This window comes from Eleginops maclovinus, chromosome 1 (genome assembly GCF_036324505.1).
Source record: "Eleginops maclovinus isolate JMC-PN-2008 ecotype Puerto Natales chromosome 1, JC_Emac_rtc_rv5, whole genome shotgun sequence".
Classification (NCBI taxonomy): Eukaryota; Metazoa; Chordata; class Actinopteri; order Perciformes; family Eleginopidae; genus Eleginops; species Eleginops maclovinus.
This window is the reverse complement of record NC_086349.1, coordinates 969,688-986,914: the sequence shown is the minus strand read 5'-3', so window position 1 is coordinate 986,914 and position 17,227 is coordinate 969,688. Positions and strand designations below refer to the sequence as shown.

The 17,227-nt window shown below is 40.0% G+C and overlaps 2 long non-coding RNA genes across 2 annotated transcripts; one reads left to right on the top strand and one right to left on the bottom strand.

Moving 5' to 3' along the window:
- Positions 1-5,922: 5,922 nt before the first annotated feature.
- On the bottom strand, positions 5,923-6,942 carry LOC134868662 (uncharacterized). The gene is made up of 3 exons (XR_010166303.1): positions 6,851-6,942; positions 6,150-6,291; positions 5,923-6,047 (listed from the first exon to the last, which is right to left on the bottom strand). It is a non-coding gene; the product is annotated as an uncharacterized LOC134868662 (long non-coding RNA).
- Positions 6,943-14,093: 7,151 nt separating this feature from the next.
- Positions 14,094-15,239, top strand: LOC134868657 (uncharacterized). The gene is made up of 3 exons (XR_010166300.1): positions 14,094-14,242; positions 14,349-14,492; positions 14,659-15,239. It is a non-coding gene; the product is annotated as an uncharacterized LOC134868657 (long non-coding RNA).
- Positions 15,240-17,227: the final 1,988 nt, after the last annotated feature.

The window sequence follows — 17,227 nt, the reverse complement described above, 5'->3', positions numbered from 1 at the left end:
CAGGATCGATTAAATTGCACAGCCCTAGGATCTATAGGCCTCTTCAAGTAACGGAAGCATTTTTTCAATATCCATAAGACGACCATTAAGTTCCCTTTTTTTAGATGCTTCAAATGAAATAATGTGGCCCCTCGTCACAACCTTAAAGGCCTCCCACAGTGTAGAGTCAGAAACCTCCCCATTATCATTAGTGGTAAGAAACTCATCTATACGTTCAGTCATATACTCAATGAAAGAGTGGTCTACAAGGAGGAGAGGGTTAAAGCGCCAGCTGTACTTTTGTTTAGACAGGATATTCTTAAACTGTAATTCAGAAGATATCAAGAAATAGACAATCCTTGTGTAAAACTTATGAACATGAGAGTAGAAAGAGAAATGTTTGCCAACCAATACGAGAATACGAGACCGGAAGGACCAGAGAGTAGAAATGCCTGATGTAAACAGAAGATCGAGGCCTTTCCTCCACGCTGCTGGTAGACAGCTAACTGCTTAAACGTGGTCTGTGGATCAGTGGTTTGAGGGAGGACCACAGCTGTGTTTCACTTGTGGATTTACTGAGCCGTTATGTTAATAAATATTGTTATACTTTACAGAGAAGCTTCTTGGTCTATTTTAAGATCAACTCTTGGTCCTCAAACAAAGAATATTCTTAACAGTACATACAGGTTGTGGAGCGACATATGCTCAAACCCGGTTCCAGAACAAAATTACTTGGTTCATCTGAGATTACAAGGATTGTACCAGTAGGTTTACGTTAGCGGTTAGCAACAGTGGCCGGCAACAGCAATGAAAAAAATAGCATTGATGTTACGGACGAGTTAACGGGATAGAGAAGACGGAGAGAACACTGAGGGGAGAGACGAGTTAGGGGAGAGAGAGAGAGAGAAGACGGAGAGAACAGTGAGGGGAGAGACGAGTTAGGGGAGAGAGAAGACGGAGAGAACAGTGAGGGGAGAGACGAGTTAGGGGAGAGAGAAGACGGAGAGAACAGTGAGGGGAGGGACGAGTTAGGGGAGAGAGAAGACGGAGAGAACAGTGAGGGGAGAGACGAGTTAGGGGAGAGAGAAGACGGAGAGAACAGTGAGGGGAGAGACGAGTTAGCGGGAGACAGACAGCGAAGGCGGTGAGTGGAGCAGCAATGAGCACCTTCATATGTGTGTGAGAATGGTCCGGACACCATTTCAGCCCCGATTTAAAATCCTGGCCGGACAGGCTAGAGCTCAGTCCTCTCACTGAACAAAAGACAGTTAGGGAGGGAGTGGAATATAAGAGGGAGAGAAAGACAAACCTTAAAACTGTTCCATTGTTATGATGTGTTCGGACTGATATGTTCTATCATTGGCTGAAACTGTTAACATGTGAAACGGTTAAAGAGAAAGGGAAACTCAAGCTGCTGCTGCTGCACTTTATTTAATCTTTCTAACATTAAGCTTTTTTAAGATGCACACTTTTTCAAAAGCTATTTTATTTATTTTCTGTTTTTTATTTTAAATGCAGCCCGAGTGGAACATTACAAATATCTACAGTATTATACTGTATATCTGTATAGTTCAAGGGACAATAAATATTGTTGTTATTGAGTTGCACTTTGTTTGTTTGATGAGACAGTCAGCTGTTGATTATATGCAGACGTTGATACAGCTATAGGTCACAGCTAATGTATATCACACTCATTCATAACGCCAGTTAGACATTTTGATGTTCCGGACCTTTGCTTGAGGAAATGTTCTCTCACTGGACCTTGTTGAATTTTAGTTGAATACCCCTGTTATAGATGTATTATTAACAAGCCAGGTAGAGGAAATTCTCTTCTCTTCCCTCTTTTTACGATCACTGAGGAGACCCGAACGCAGGAGTGACACAGAGAGTGGAGTTGGTTAACAAAAAGATGTATTGAAAGGACCAGGTTGAGTCGGGAACCAGGAGGGACAGCCCCGCTCACGCCAACAGAAACAAACAGAAGGAAAGGAACAAGGATGGGGAGGAGAAAACACACAAACAAACACAAGCAGGGTTGCCGCGGGGTAGTGAAAGGTAGTAAAAGGTAGTAAATGAAATTAGGCCGAATTAAGGCCGGTAAAAAGTAGTGAAAAGTAGTAAACGTCATCTGACGAGGTAGTAAATTTTCGAACACCAATCCAGCTGGGCGTATGATTTTTTCTATTTGTGTAATTTACGTGCAGGCCTATCTCCTTAAATTACTAAACTTGCGTGGATTTATTTTCATGTTGCAAGTAGCAGGGCCGCGGGAAGTAATTTTGAGCAGGGGGTGCTGAAGTTCGCCAAGCCACGCCCCCCTTAGTTATTGTTGCTAAGTCCAACAACATTTTCGCGGCTATTCAATGATGTCACACTCTCAAAAAGGATGTGTTGGAAACAACACATTTTTAACACATCGATGTGTTTAGGTAAGGACAACACATTTTGTGTTATTTTTTGTGTTAAACCCATCTAACACAGTTACTGTGTTGGAGTTTTAACACATCATTGTGTTAAAGTTTACACAATTTGTGTCAATTTGTTAGTTACTTATATTTTGTTTATGGTTATGCTTTTGCATAACAACAAGACCAACTTAAATTTAACAGGGAGCAAATTAAGATGTTGGTCAGACTATAATAAGGATAATAGCAATAATGTCAATGTCAATTCAATCAATAGCCTAATGTAATAAACAATATCAAAATAATAGCAGTAATAGTACGACTACATTGTTTTTTTTTATTAATGTCAAATCAATGACAGCCTAATGAACTGAGTGAATGTTGTCATTTAATTGATATTTTTTAACATATGTATGGTTCTTAACAGATAAGGCAATTATGAAAATTATTTAAACCAAATAGTGTGTGCAATAAAAATGAATTCCAGACAGTCTAATGTACAATTATGTATTATTTATTACAAAGAGTGTACAAAACATTACACAAATTCATAGCGAGGGTTAACAAACATATTATTCTTAAAAAAGATCAGATGCATTGGTCTAAAATCAAGTAACTCTTTTATACTAATCAGTTTAAATTCCTCTGTTCTTTTGACTGCAAAAGCGTGGAAATGGTTGTCGAAAAACATTGTCAGAAGTATCCTTACAAAAAACAGAACATTTTGATTGTCACTTTCGGGCAAAATATGCATGACTTCCCCAAACACCAGCTCCCCTTTTTCGTTGTGGGTTAGGGGTAAAACACAAGAAGTCTGGTATTTCTGGCCAAACATAGTCACAGAGTGTGCAACATGCACATTGCTGCATTGTCCAACATCATCATGGCCAATTGCTTTTAGGTTATTAATTAAGTGAACATTTTCTTTTAAAGAACCAATTAAGACCGAAAAACTATTTGAAACTGTACATTTATCTTGAAGTGGACTACCTAATTTCCAGCTAAACATTGATTGCACTTGCTGCTTATAGGCTAATGTTTTTGAAATATTTATGAAGTTACAAACAACTTGTGCCTGTCGTTTCAGTGGAGCATGCTTACCTTCAAAGCGCATACACCAAAGCTTACCAAGTGGTCCAAAATACACCATCATACGCCAATAATGCGTCATAAAATGGTGCTTCGGTATCAGAGGCCTGTCATATAGACTCTTGAACAAAGTGTGGTGATCAATGACTAACTGCTTCAAAAACATCGCTAATCCTTTCGTTGCAACAGGTACAAATATTATATCACATATCTGCCTAAGTAAAATAAATAATTGCCAGTGTTTGTTTCCGTCATCAATAAAATCTCCAATAAGGAATGGTAAAAAAAGCAACAAACACCACATCTGACTTGCATTTTGCCTAATGGGATTCTCTGATGTTCTTAAATTAATAATGGCAGGTTTGTTTTTCATATTGTTTAAACCATAGTCAAAGCCAGCTATCCGGCTGTTAAGCTGGTCTTCTGTGAAAAGTTGTTCATTGTATACAAAATGTCTTAGCATAAGTTTCAATTCCAGCGGGGCTACTCCCTCCAACACGTCATGCATCACGTCGCCACAAACATTTTCAGTGATATGAAAAAAATTCAAAGAGTTAAGACAGGAGTCTTCTTTAATGCCGGTTAAAGGAGGATTGCTAAATTCAACATGTTCACTGTAATTTTCTCTATTACGTAATTCCACGTGGTCATCGTCAAATATATGCTGGGCATTCTGTTTGTTAACCAGACAGATATGGCAGAACTTATTGGCGGCAAAGCTCTCACAAAAACCCCCAACAGAATGACACGCCAAGTTATCTGCGGTAAACAAGCACAGTGTACCATGTAGCAAAGTGTTCTTGCCATCTATCTGCACTTCTACCCCTCTAGTCTCGAGAGTGCGTAAATCATCTAACAAAGGTTTGAATATTGAGTTGAACCCATAAACGTCCCTGTCAATGGAATTGAAAAGTAAACATAAATGAATATTTTCAAGAGAAGAGTTAAAACGAGCAGGTATGTTCCTGAGGCAAAAATACACAGCACCCAATTTATGCACCTTGGTTTTGGACCCAAGAGGGTTTGTTGTCTCTAAATCATCAAAGTAAAGTTGTACTTGTAAAGCATTTGGAAATTTCTTGTAGAATTCATTATCTCTGAATCGAATGCCATCACAGTAATCAGACATTCTTCCATCACCGCTTTTATTGGTCTTAGAACAAAGCTCTTGCATTTGTTCATTTTCAAATAGAAACCTCAGGGTATCAATAACTGATATGTACTGAAATGTATCTGCTATTAGTGCTTGTTTTAATACACCCTGCCTTCTTTCTGTGTCACTTCGATATCCCAAGAAAATTTCTTTTGGCTTCACTAGAGACAGATTTTCAGAAAAATATTTGCTAATTTTGTAGGTGGTATCTAACCCATCAAACATATTCCTCCCACTTTCAAATTCCTCCATCAAACATTGGACATCTGAATCATTACAAAGCATATCATGACTATTAAGTACAGATACAGTCTTTTCTTGCAACTTATCCAATACCCTGCTGAGTAGCTCTTTAGAGCATGTCATGTTTCTTTGCATATCAGCAAGGGTGCAGTTGGAAGATGAGTACATTTTAGCAGCAAATTCTGCTGCACACTTTTCATAGTTATAGTTCATAGTTCTGTCTTCTGAAATGTCAATATCAGTTTCAGAACAATCATCAGCATTCGAGCATGATGGTGGTGACAAGTCCGGCAAAGTCTCAATGAAATTTAAATTTCGAGTATCAGGATGGTCTCTCCTGAGATGTCTGGCATATGAGTTAAAGTTATGGTATGTTCGTTGACAAAGGTTTTGACTGCAAATAATTGTGTAATCCTGTCCATCAGATAATGCATGCACATGTCTAAGATGATTGATGAGTTTTCTGACATCTTTCACCTTAATTTTACACCTGGGACAAAGGTACATGTTTGTAAAACTGGCTACATCATAGCTTGGAGCTTTGCCATGAGCTCCACAAATTTAGCTCTCTTCCCACCAGAGAGGGGCACTTCATAAACACTCTCAAAGAAATGAAAGACAGACGTGAGCTGGACAGGATATGTAACATCACACACCCAAATCATTTTGAAAAGTTTGTCAAGGGCACAGGTCAAACCGTTATCCTTCAGAGGAATGGCAAGTTTGTCGTTTTCTGCAACAATGATGTATTGGGCGGAGGTGGAGGGATCTCCAATGCACACCAAGTGGGGCTGGCGATGTTCCACTGGTCTATCAGGAGGATTGTTCAGCACACTGGAAATGCTGTTTCCAGTCTATTATTTAAAGAAAGAACAAGAATATAAACAAGTCATTAAGACGTATGCAGGGTTCCAAGCCATTTACAAATTGACAATACTCATTTTACATTATACCAGATATAACATTACACCATAAAACATATGCAAAACATACAGTATAGGCTTTATGTACTGTTAGCACACAAAAGAAACATATATTATATGAGGGGCCTACCGGCTTTATATCCAACAGGTAGCCCAAAGCTGACTTCACACTGCATTTGGTGTTCCCTTTGCCCCTGCCTGATGCAGTGGGGGGCAGCAGATGGACAAGCTTGTGAAGAGCTCTGTAACATGAAACTATAAAAACAAACACAGTTTAGTAAACTCTTACTTTCTTGTTAAAATCAATTGCATTCATTCACTGTGGCAAAAAAGCTTAACAGAGATAAATCCTCCTACCATCATCCTCAGGAACTGGTGGCAATGCAGCAGCAGGTTCACTTGTGGACATTTTTAGTATCTTTGGGACGATGGTTCCCTCCCATTTTCTGATGAATATGTCCGCTTTTCCAGGAAACATCTTTCCAAATTCTGTGTCAAACTACATAAATGGACAAAATACAGTAGTTTGAATAATTAGAATGAATCAGAGGGGTTAAAGACAATTCATCCAATGTTCATTATTTTCAATCTTCATTTTACAATTTTTATTACAAATGGGTCAGTGTGTGCTTAAAAGTGCTTTCAGGGATGCCACGCATTTAAGCTAAAACAAGCTTTTGGTAATTTACAGAAAACATCACCTCACCATCCATTAACTGCTTGTGTCCTGAATACACTGTAAAAATGTGATCTCAGTGGACAGCCCAGGCTCCAAAAACAACCTGGGCCAACCTAGCCCATAAAACAAGCTGTTCCAGCAAATCCCTGACGAGATGTGCGTTTAGCAGAGTTTCAGTTGCACGGGAGGGAGGGGGAGGAAGTAGCAAGCTAGCTCTCTGTTTTGTGTGAACGTCAACAGAAGTGACGTTATCCAGCATCACTTAGAACGCTTTTAAAGTTTGTATAGACATGTGCTAATGAAGTGTTCAAGAGGCCTTTGCTGACAAGACTGTTCTAACCTAGTCCTCTGACAACGTCCCAATACAATATGCACTCACCAAGTATGGCATGTCCACAAAGCGTGGAAACTCTGCAAAAAATTCCTCCAACGTTGGATGTCTAGCAGCAATCCATAACCTTCTGCTAGCATAAGTTTTGTCCATGGCTTCTTTGATGGTGCTGAGGTTTTCCTGACACGGCCTCATTCTTTTTATGACCGTCATCCATTCGATTGGATCATCCCCTTCTGCAGGCATATCCACTGCAATGGACCCTCTAGGGTGGACTGGACTGGACTGGACACGCTTGCGCTGACAACGGCGTTGATCATCTTGAAGATTCCTCCTCAGATTTCTGAGTCGGATCTCAAGGAATCCGCTGTGGGATATGGGGTCATAGAAATGTTCCTGGAAAAGAAAAGGAACATAAATAGTTTTCCATTCTCAAAAATATGTAGAATACTTGCAATGTATACAAATAATAGGAAACCCTAAATGCTTAATCTCTATGCAGATATAGTGGTCATTATGTCTAGCTTTCAATTTTTTTTCTGTCCGTTGAGTCACTCACTCTAAAGTAGATTACCAACTCAGCACAGGGAATAAACATTTAGGGCATTCCTATAATTCTAAACCAGTATGAATGCTCTATAATGTACAATACTATAAAAAAAACTATAATTAAATTAAATTAAGACATAAAACTCATACCAGAATTACAGTACTTTAACTTTCCCACTTTGTTATAACAATGAATGAGCTCTACTTACAAATCCCTCATTCTCCTCTCCCATCTTGATTTTGAGTGACGGGAAAAGTGTTACCATAGATCTGGCCATCTTGGATTTGTCTTCACTTCGTGGATAACTGTCGATTAAAACAAATCAATTCAGTGAAATAGAGTTAAAAGAGTATACAGCTATCTTACAGCCTTATTAAACAGGCTTTCAGTCTATAGCTATACAGTGTGTCACTACTTTCAAAAAGTACTGATATGTAACCTAGAAATCTAGATGCACCCTAGCGGCAGCAAATGTAATTTGCTGCCAGGGTAGTGGGTAGTGCTATCCTATTGCGTAGAGAGAGAATTTGAAAGACAACCCTTTATCCCACCCCTCCGATCGAGCCCTGCCTATGGTGAGTTCCCATACCCTACATCTTGATGCGGGTCTGGCTCATCAGGCTACCTGATATGCATTGTATTGATATTTTCAATGTACAATAGAAGTGACGTATTAATATTGAAACATTTTAAAAGTAGCGCTTTAAGTACCTATAAGCTGAGTGACATGGTAAATGGTGTATTAACTTACAATCCCTTCTTTTCAATCAGTTCACTGACAGCGATTTTTACAAAGAGTTTTCTTGAGGCCTCTGAGAGTGTCCCAGAGGCCTCATAGTCCGCCAGAACACTGGCACCTTTCCTCTCACACACTGCTCTCAAAGTTTCTACATCAATGGGATCCTGCTGATGGGAAGAAAACAAAAAAATAACATCTTAAAGAATTTCTGTGATGTGGGATCCCCGGCCATACAATCTCATGACATACATGAACCATTTCTGATGATTTCAGTGTTCATCTAACATAGAAATCTAGACGCACCCTAGTGGCAGTAAATGTAATTCTGACCAGATGCAAATGTAATTTTGTTGCCAGGGTAGTCTAGCAACTCTCCGTTGACTTGAAAGCAGAAAAAAATTCAACTTCTATCGGGCCATCACATCGTGTATAGAGTCCATGGGTGGGCTTAACATAATAACGACTGACCTGCGACCATAAGTTGCAACAGTTAAGCGTGAATTCCCCATCCTGCTACTTAAAAACAAGATGATTGGTATTTATTTTCTATTAGTATTTTTAATGTTATCACATTAGTTGGTGTACATACCCGGCTGATTTGATTTGTTGTGACAGTTTCAACTGCATCCGATTGTTCATTCTTAAAATGTTACAAGAGACAAATTATTATTATCAAACATCACTTGTATATATTGGGTCATTGTGTCTATACTGAGGCGGTAGTAGTTATTTAGAATAATCATAGTGGCACTTTTCTTGTTTCATTTGTTATATTAAAGAATTATCAATGCAATGAAAATCATACATACCAACACTGACGCTCCACTGGTCTTCAAAAACACCTGGAATTTGTCCATGTGTTGAACATGGTCATGATGCTCAACGTCAATGAATTCATTAAAATCGGAGGAGTATCTGAGAATTCGGTCAAGTTCACTGTTGAGTACTGTTGAATGGGATTTGCAGGCATCTACTATCTCTGAAACATACTCCAGCTGAAATATCTTTTTGGTTATTTCCTTGCCATCAAGAAATATGCTGACAAGCAATTTCGGCACCTCCATGTCTCCTTGTAGCTGCAACAAAATAGATCATAGACACAAAACTTATTTCAACTTCCATACTGTTTACTTTTTTAATTATTCAGCATTTTCCAAAATAACTAGTTAGGCCTACTTTCGGATATTATCAAAACGGCAGCATTGGTTATGGTTTCATTAATGCGTCATATTATTGCTTAACCTGCACCCTAAAAAAGCAAACTAAAAACTCTTTAAATTATAAATGACGTAACGTTATGCATAGATGTAGTTCAACACTGGGTCTAACTGCATGCAATACCATTTTATCAAAGTCGTGTTCACTAGTGTCGCGTTCGGAATACAAATGTGTTCCCTCGGCAGCATGGTGAATGCATTGAGTTCATCATCGCTAACCTGTAGACCTCTTCTACCGTTATGTTGTGGAGCAGAAGACCGCATATAAAAAAGCAGGACTACACTCACTTACTTGACCATGTCATGTCACAGAAAGCTTTCAACCACCAATTGTTCGTAACAAAACTCACTTTATCTATGCAACTAAATTAATTACATCAATAACAGTGGTTATCACGATTCAAAGTAAGCTATACTATAGTGTTGTAACTTATCGTAATGTGTAACGTAGATAGTTTGTAGTATTGACATCCTGAGCCCTCGCATTTCATTCCTTGTTACTTAAGATCATGCCAGTTCCCAAACAAAGCAACGTTTCCCGCCTGTAATCTTAGCAATCATTAGCGTGCGTCGAACGTTAGTTCTAGCATTAGCTGCTTTCCACCTTCTCCTACCTGCTGCGACACCAATGTGGTCACCTTGCTAACGTTAGCTGTCCATAGCTAAAACTTGACCCAAAATGCGGATTTACCCAAATAGTGACACGAGTTGACGTAACGTCAGAATATTTTAGTTTCTACATGTATGGCAGTGTTTTTCAAAGAATATTAATGTAAGGTCAGGATTGACTTAACATCGACTACTAGCATACCGTTTGCTTATTAATAACCTAGCTGCTAGAGCTACTTGGCTAACAATCAATGCTGGACTTTATTTAGCAAAAACCCATTCGACGTTTAACCTTTACAATATTGAAAGTTGGAGCAGTCTTTACATAATATATACGTAATACATACATATTAAATACGTCTGAAGACATGAGTCTACGTTACCTTTTATACAGACGTCTGCATCCACTGTGTGTGCAACTTCTTCCAAGTGCGCGCCAAGATCAAGTGCTGAGAAAATAAGTAACCTCTGGTCTCAGGGTAACGGCTCATCCAGGACACCAGGGATTGGCCAATAATTTAACACATTTTGTGTTGGGCAGTATATCCAGTAATATAACACATTAACAACACAAAATAACACAAATTGTGTTAAAATGGTGATAACACAAAAAATGTGTCATTATTTAACACATCATTTTTGAGAGTGCACATGTACCTCGCGCACTCCCTCAATCATTTTAGGTACGATACAGGGATATATTGAGGCGCATGAAGGACCCGACTTGGCCACCGGGCGAACCGATGAAGAGCGTACGGACATTGAAGACATGCTGGCCGTGGTTAGAGGATATCCTGTAGTGACTGCAGCCCGCCCTGGTCCGGTGGCTGATGACTGAGAAATCTGGAGGGACTCTAAGACACTAAATGCCTCAAGCAATGGGTCTTTCCTTATATAACCTACAGTATTATTCCGATCTTGTTCGAGTTTCTTATTCTTGTTATCTGTTCTACAACAAACTTAGTTAAGACTAACTTCCAATTACGCTACTTCATTTACTACCAATATTAACGGAGATAATCCAATATAAACATATTGATTTAAAAAAAAAAAAAAACATTTTAGGTACCCGGCTAGCTTGCTGTCAAACCTCTTCGCGAGTTCGCCAGTTAAGACATGGGCAAATGCAAATTTTCGGACCTCTGGCTGGAGGAATCGTTGTTTAAAGAATGGCTTAGGCCAGTAGTTGGCAACAGCCAAGAGGCTTATTGCAACGTCTGCAAGAAGACGATAAGCATTACCTGGATGGGGGTGAAGGCGGTGAAATCGCACATGCTATCAAGTAGCCACCAAGCTAGGATGCGTGGACGTAACGCTCAGCTACTGCTGTCACTGTTTTACACTGGCACAACGGCTACATCGACGCCCTCAACCTCAACTGCTCCTTCAACCTCCACTGCTCCCTCAACCTCGCTTGCTCTCCCCCTGCAATACCCTGCCAGTAGTCCTACCACCAGCAACAGGTGCACGACAGACGGTCAGAAGCAGACGCTAGGCACTACCACCTCTACCTTGCAGGCTGAGGTACTGTGGTGTTTAGATGTAGCAATGAAACACCACTCGTTCAACTCGAACGAAGGCATAGGATAGCTGTTCAGAAATATGTTCCCGGACTCCGAAATCGCCAAATCCTTCGCTTTGGGCAAGGATAAAACCGGGTACATAATAAAATTTGGCATCGCACCCTATTTTAAGAGGCAACTGGTTGAGGCCATAAATAATGCGGGACCGTACGTCCTTATGTTCGATGAGAGCCTCAATCAATCGTCAAAGAAAAAACAAATGGACATACACATTCGTTTTTTGGAGGATGGTTGTGTACGCTCGAGGTATTTTGGCTCACAATTCCTGGGACATGGGAGAGCTGACGATCTGTTGCAGCACATCAAAGTAAGTTTATTTTCCTATTATACTTATTGGTTACATAGGGGAGATTGTTTGCACATTTTCATGGATTTTTGATAATTGTATTTATTTAGCTTACTGTTGAATTTCTGTAATATAATATTGTAAAATGTATGCAATTAAAAAGATGTATCAGCCAACAAAGCTTAGGGTGACCACACGTCACAAGACTGTAGGTCAAAGTGTTAGCCGTTATGCTTAAATTCGTTCGTTCGTTCGTAAATTCAATCTGACGCTCTGAAAAATAGAATCGCGCTCTGAGTTTGAAAAAGACGAGCGTTCTTCTGGCCGTGAATTTCCGAACTGTTAAAACGTTTCAGAGTGTGCTCGGAGTGGCAATTTACGAACGCACCCTTAATCTGAAGGTTGAGCATGGCTCTGATAAAGCCAAACCTATATTATAGGGATTTAGTTTATTATAGTGAGCCACATTTGGAGAACCAATGATCTAACTTTGACAAAGCAGTCCTTGACATAGGCCCAGAGGTCGCGTTAACCGACAAATGTCCGTCATTGACGGATATTTTTTAGCTATGACGGAAAAATCTGAAGGCCGTCCGTCATTTTGACAGATTTTTACAATGATCATTACCAATAATAAACACAACAATAAAAATCACAATTGAAATACCAGGCAAGTTGTGACAGTTTTCTTACTCTGCATAAGCTTCATTGCCGACACCAACTTTCAATCTGAGCCGACGTTACGGCTGTTCTGGTGTTCAGTGGGTCGATACATTGTAGCCAGCTGCGCAAGTTCAGCTCCATCGCACTCAAAGCCATGCTCCGATTTAAAACCATTAGCGGTCTGTGCCATTAGCACAGTCTGAGATGTAGCCTATGGCTGCAGTAGTGTAGGCTATCTACCTGTTTCAGTGGGCTGTTTCCCCTTCTCAATCATCTGCAGAAAGCATGTGGGCGTAATTTTGCTATTTAAAAGAGATGCATTGAGTCGTTTGTGTCACTTCGCTGTCTCCTGTACCGCATGCAGAGGGATTTTCTCCCGATGAAGAGAGTGCTGGCAGGGTCGGGAAATCCCTCGTTCAGGGGCTCCTGTCGGCTGCTCATCACTTCGCTAGGGGAAATGTTTCCCGATTTTAGAGCGTTGGCTGAGGTGGCGCTGGTTATCCCAGTGTCTAGTGTTGCAGCTGAGCAGGGGTTCAGCCTTCAAAATAAAATAAAAACCGCCACGTGAAGTCGTCTGTCGGAGGCAAAGGCGCAGCATTTAATGTCAATCGCCTCGGCAGCAGAATCCATTGACACTTTTGATTACACGCAGGCAAGCGCACTGTTCAAATCCATGCGGCCAAGAAGGAAAGTTTGAGCTGCTTGAGCTGTTTGTATTTTCACTATAATTGACTTCGTTCGGCTAAAATAGCGCATCGTTCTAAGGCACAGCCGCTTTTCACAGCTGAAAAAGTTCTGATCGTCAGAAAAGAAATGCATAATAAATAATTATTATTAAAACACGCTTGTTCTGTGAATTATTTTTTTTATGACAATAAGTCAATAAAAAACAATTGAGGCTATTAAATATAAGCATTATGGCTTAGGCCTAATATAACCATTTAAAAGTTAAAATACAATGACAGATAATAATGGACAATGACAGATTTTTTACGACCCTGCCCGTCAAAATGACGGACAATGAAAAAGTCTAGCGCAACCTCTGCATAGGCCTAATATCTATCACTGTGAAATGTATCCCAAGACCTGACTCATGTTTTACTTTAGGATAATAAAGCTAAATGTTTGATTTGAAGCATATACAGTATTACCTTCTGATGTGTATTGAATGTGGTTTACTTAAGCAATACATTCTGTGTGACAATTCACAGGAATGTGTTGCAAAACTCAACATGAGGCAGCTTCTCTCAGTAGGAATGGATGGCCCAAATGTAAATTTCAAACTCCTGGATCTCCTTCAAAAGGAACATGCTGAGCTGCATGGAGGTGCTCAAGTCCTGATGGTTGGGAGCTGTGGACTCCATACCCTCCACAATGCCATGAAGGCAGGCTTTACAGGCTGGCAAATTGACAAACTCCTGCGCGCTCTCCATTACCTCTTCCACAACGTTCCTGCCCGGAGAGAGGACTACACCAACATCACCGGGTCGTCCTGCTTTCCCCTCTCTTTCTGCGGCCACAGATGGGTGGAAAATGTGCCGGTTGCAGAGAGAGTCCTGGAAGTTTGGACCATGATTCAGAAGTTTGTCAATGCTGTTGAGGATAAGAAGGTCACAAAACCAAACACGGCCTCTCATGATGCCATCCTGGCAGCACAAGGGGATCCACTCTTAATCCCAAAGCTTCAATTCTTCCTCGCCATTGCGAGAAGTTTTAACCCATTTCTCAAGAAGTACCAAACAGACGAGCCAGTGTTGCCTTTTTTGGCAGAAGATTTAACTGAGCTCCTGTTGGTAAGTATCACTGTAAAGATTTTGATTCATTAATTTGAATGTAAACCTATATTAATGTATATGAATGTCTGGGTAACTATCTTCTTGTTGTTGTTGTCATCATCAGAGTTTACTGCGGCGGTTCATCAAAAGGGAACTCCTACAGGACCAAACCCCCCTGCAGCTGATTAAATTGGACATCTCTGAGGAGAAGAACTGGGTCTCCCTCAAAAGGGTAGATATAGGCTTGGGGGCTGAATCTGCCATCAAGGTAATTTTATTGTTGTTTATTTGTTTTGCGGGGTGAATTTGTGAATTATGATGCTTGCACAAATCAACTAGCAAATACAATTTGTTCAGTATTAATATTATCATCACAATAAGTTATGTAAACATTTCCTTTCAAAGAAAGCATTGACATGAATGTTCCTTAATAGGCACTCCTGGGCAAACCAGGATCAAAGATAGGTGAACTCTCTGTACTCCACCTCAGAAAAGAGTGTTTGCAGGGTCTGATTAAGATCGTAAAGAAACTGCAGGAGAAATCGCCATTGAAATTCCCCATAGTTAGGCAGATCACCTGTTTGGATCCCACAAGGATGGCCAGGGATCCAGAGTGGTGCATCCTACAGATGAAGTCATTAGTGCAGGCTTTCATCCAGGGGCAGCAGCTGGCAGGTGGCATTGCAGCTGGTAAGAACATATTTTATAGGGACAGTAGAAGTGGATAAGTTATTCAAATTGATTAAGGTCTTGTGCGTGGAATCTCTTTTGTGGTTTTCTGCTTTTTTACTGTGACAGGTGTGAAAGTGTCTTGCTTTTACAAAATTAAACTTTATGCTCTCATAGCTCTCTATATCAGGGGTTCTCAACCTTTTGCAAGTTGAGCCCCCCTTTCAAAGGTTAGAATATTGTCCCCCCCCACCAACCTTGATGTCAATGCATGATTTCAAGCACTCAAATTATTCTACTTTTCTTTTCTTTTTTGATAGCCACATCCAGTGTTCTTGTGAGTTATGTGATTTTACTCTATCTGTTTGATGTAGAAGGTGTTTTGGCACCTTGCAAGCAGATTCAGCTAAACAAGTCACCGACGCACAATTGTATCAATTTGTAATTTAGACAAGACCTCCGTGCCCCCAGGTTGAGAACCACTGCTACAGATACTATTATGTGTATCTACGATGTACTGTATGTACTTTTGTCGAATGGATGGTGAAGCAGTTGACTGGAATGTGTTAATGAAATTAATATATCTTAATTTTCGTATCAATGTTGCAGGTGATGTCATCATTCAGCAAGAAAGAGCTGGAGGACCTCCGGAACCGGCGGCAGGTACTCCACAGTGTGTGCCATTCACTCCAAAATGACGCCGACAAATATGCAGAGATGGCCGAGGGAAAGGCAGGAACAAAGATGGCTGAGCTCATCACAAAATCAAACACTTTTCGGAGAAGACACAGGGGAAAAAAAGCAGGACTTCTCCAAGTGGATAAAATGATTGAAGAAAAGGCCACACAGTTGAGGCACTTGTGACCCTGCTGGCTAACTGTTGTTTAAGTTCTCTCTCTCTCTCTCTCGGACAGTTTTTGCGTCCAGTTGAAGTTAAAGTTATTTCTTTGTTAATAAGATATTGTAATTACAGTGAAAGTTGCACTTTATTATTATCTAGTTTATTCTTTTTTTTCAAGGCCCTAATTTAACCACTTGAAATTAGTTTTTGTTATGCAATTGTTACTTTTTGACATTTTGAGTAAAAACTATGGACCAAGGCCTGTTGCGTCATCTTGATTAATCCAACTCCTATGGTAGAGTTCCTTCTTACTTAAATGTAGCTCACTAGCTTGCTCAAACAAACAGACACTCACATACACCTACAGAGTCTCTCGCTCTCTCTCTCTATGTGTGTGTGTGTGTGTGTGTGTGTGTGTGTGTGTGTTGGCCAGTTTTTGTGTCCAGTGGTGGAAGTTATAATTACCCTGTTAAATTGTGATGAAATATGTTATTAATTCGTTTTGGAAAGATATTTCATTACTTTACGCGTCACTTTACTTCACACTTTACGCTGCTACAGTTGCAGCTTGAAGTCGTGCTGGTAGTAAAAAAAAAATTGAAGGAAGTAAAAGAGGTAGTAAAAGGTAGTAAATTCAACTTAAGAATCTCTGTATATACCCTGACAAGGGAGATGGCTGGAGAGGTACAGCCACGACACCTCTGGTCTAAAGGTGAGACTGGATTCCTCTTACTGCCATCATCTTTCAATTTGTATAATTTTTTTATTTTATAAGTTTACTTTCCATTTTTCAATCAGTAACAAAACATATACTGTTGGTGCTACCTGATGCTGCAACTTTCCCTGTTCCTTACTGCATCAACTACTGTTGTCTCACTAATAAATGGATGTGAACAGGTGCGATCATGGTACTAAGGTAATTCTCATATGAGGGCCAGTGCCTTTATCAGACAATGCCCATCAATTATCAAAAAGTCAGGCTGTTGGGGTAAGGACACATCAACTTGAAATTTGAACCTGTGATTGCTCCCCAGCAGACCTCTGTGTGCTGGCTAACTATACCTGTGTGTGAAATCTACTTGTGTCCAATTAACTGGTGATATATGTTAGGCAGATGTGTGGCGGGGCATGTATTTTGAGGACCCATTGTTGAATTACCAGGAAAGAAACATTTCATCTTTTGGTATATCTGACCCATTGGAACACTTACCTGCACAGTCAGTACGTATGTGTGAGGCGATATCATGACGCTAATAACAAGGACTGGAAAATTACAAAATAGGTGATGGTTGACCTTTAAAATTGAATTAATAACGAAATAACTTTCGTTTGTACATTTTTCTTAATATAATGTACAGTAGATTGGATACTATAGTTGGGTTGAATGATAGATGATTTGAAATCTCCTTCTGTTGGGTTCCTGCTCACGTTGCTGAGGAAGGGAATGAGGAGGTAGACAAATTAGCCAAACAATTACTAAAACTACAGTCAAC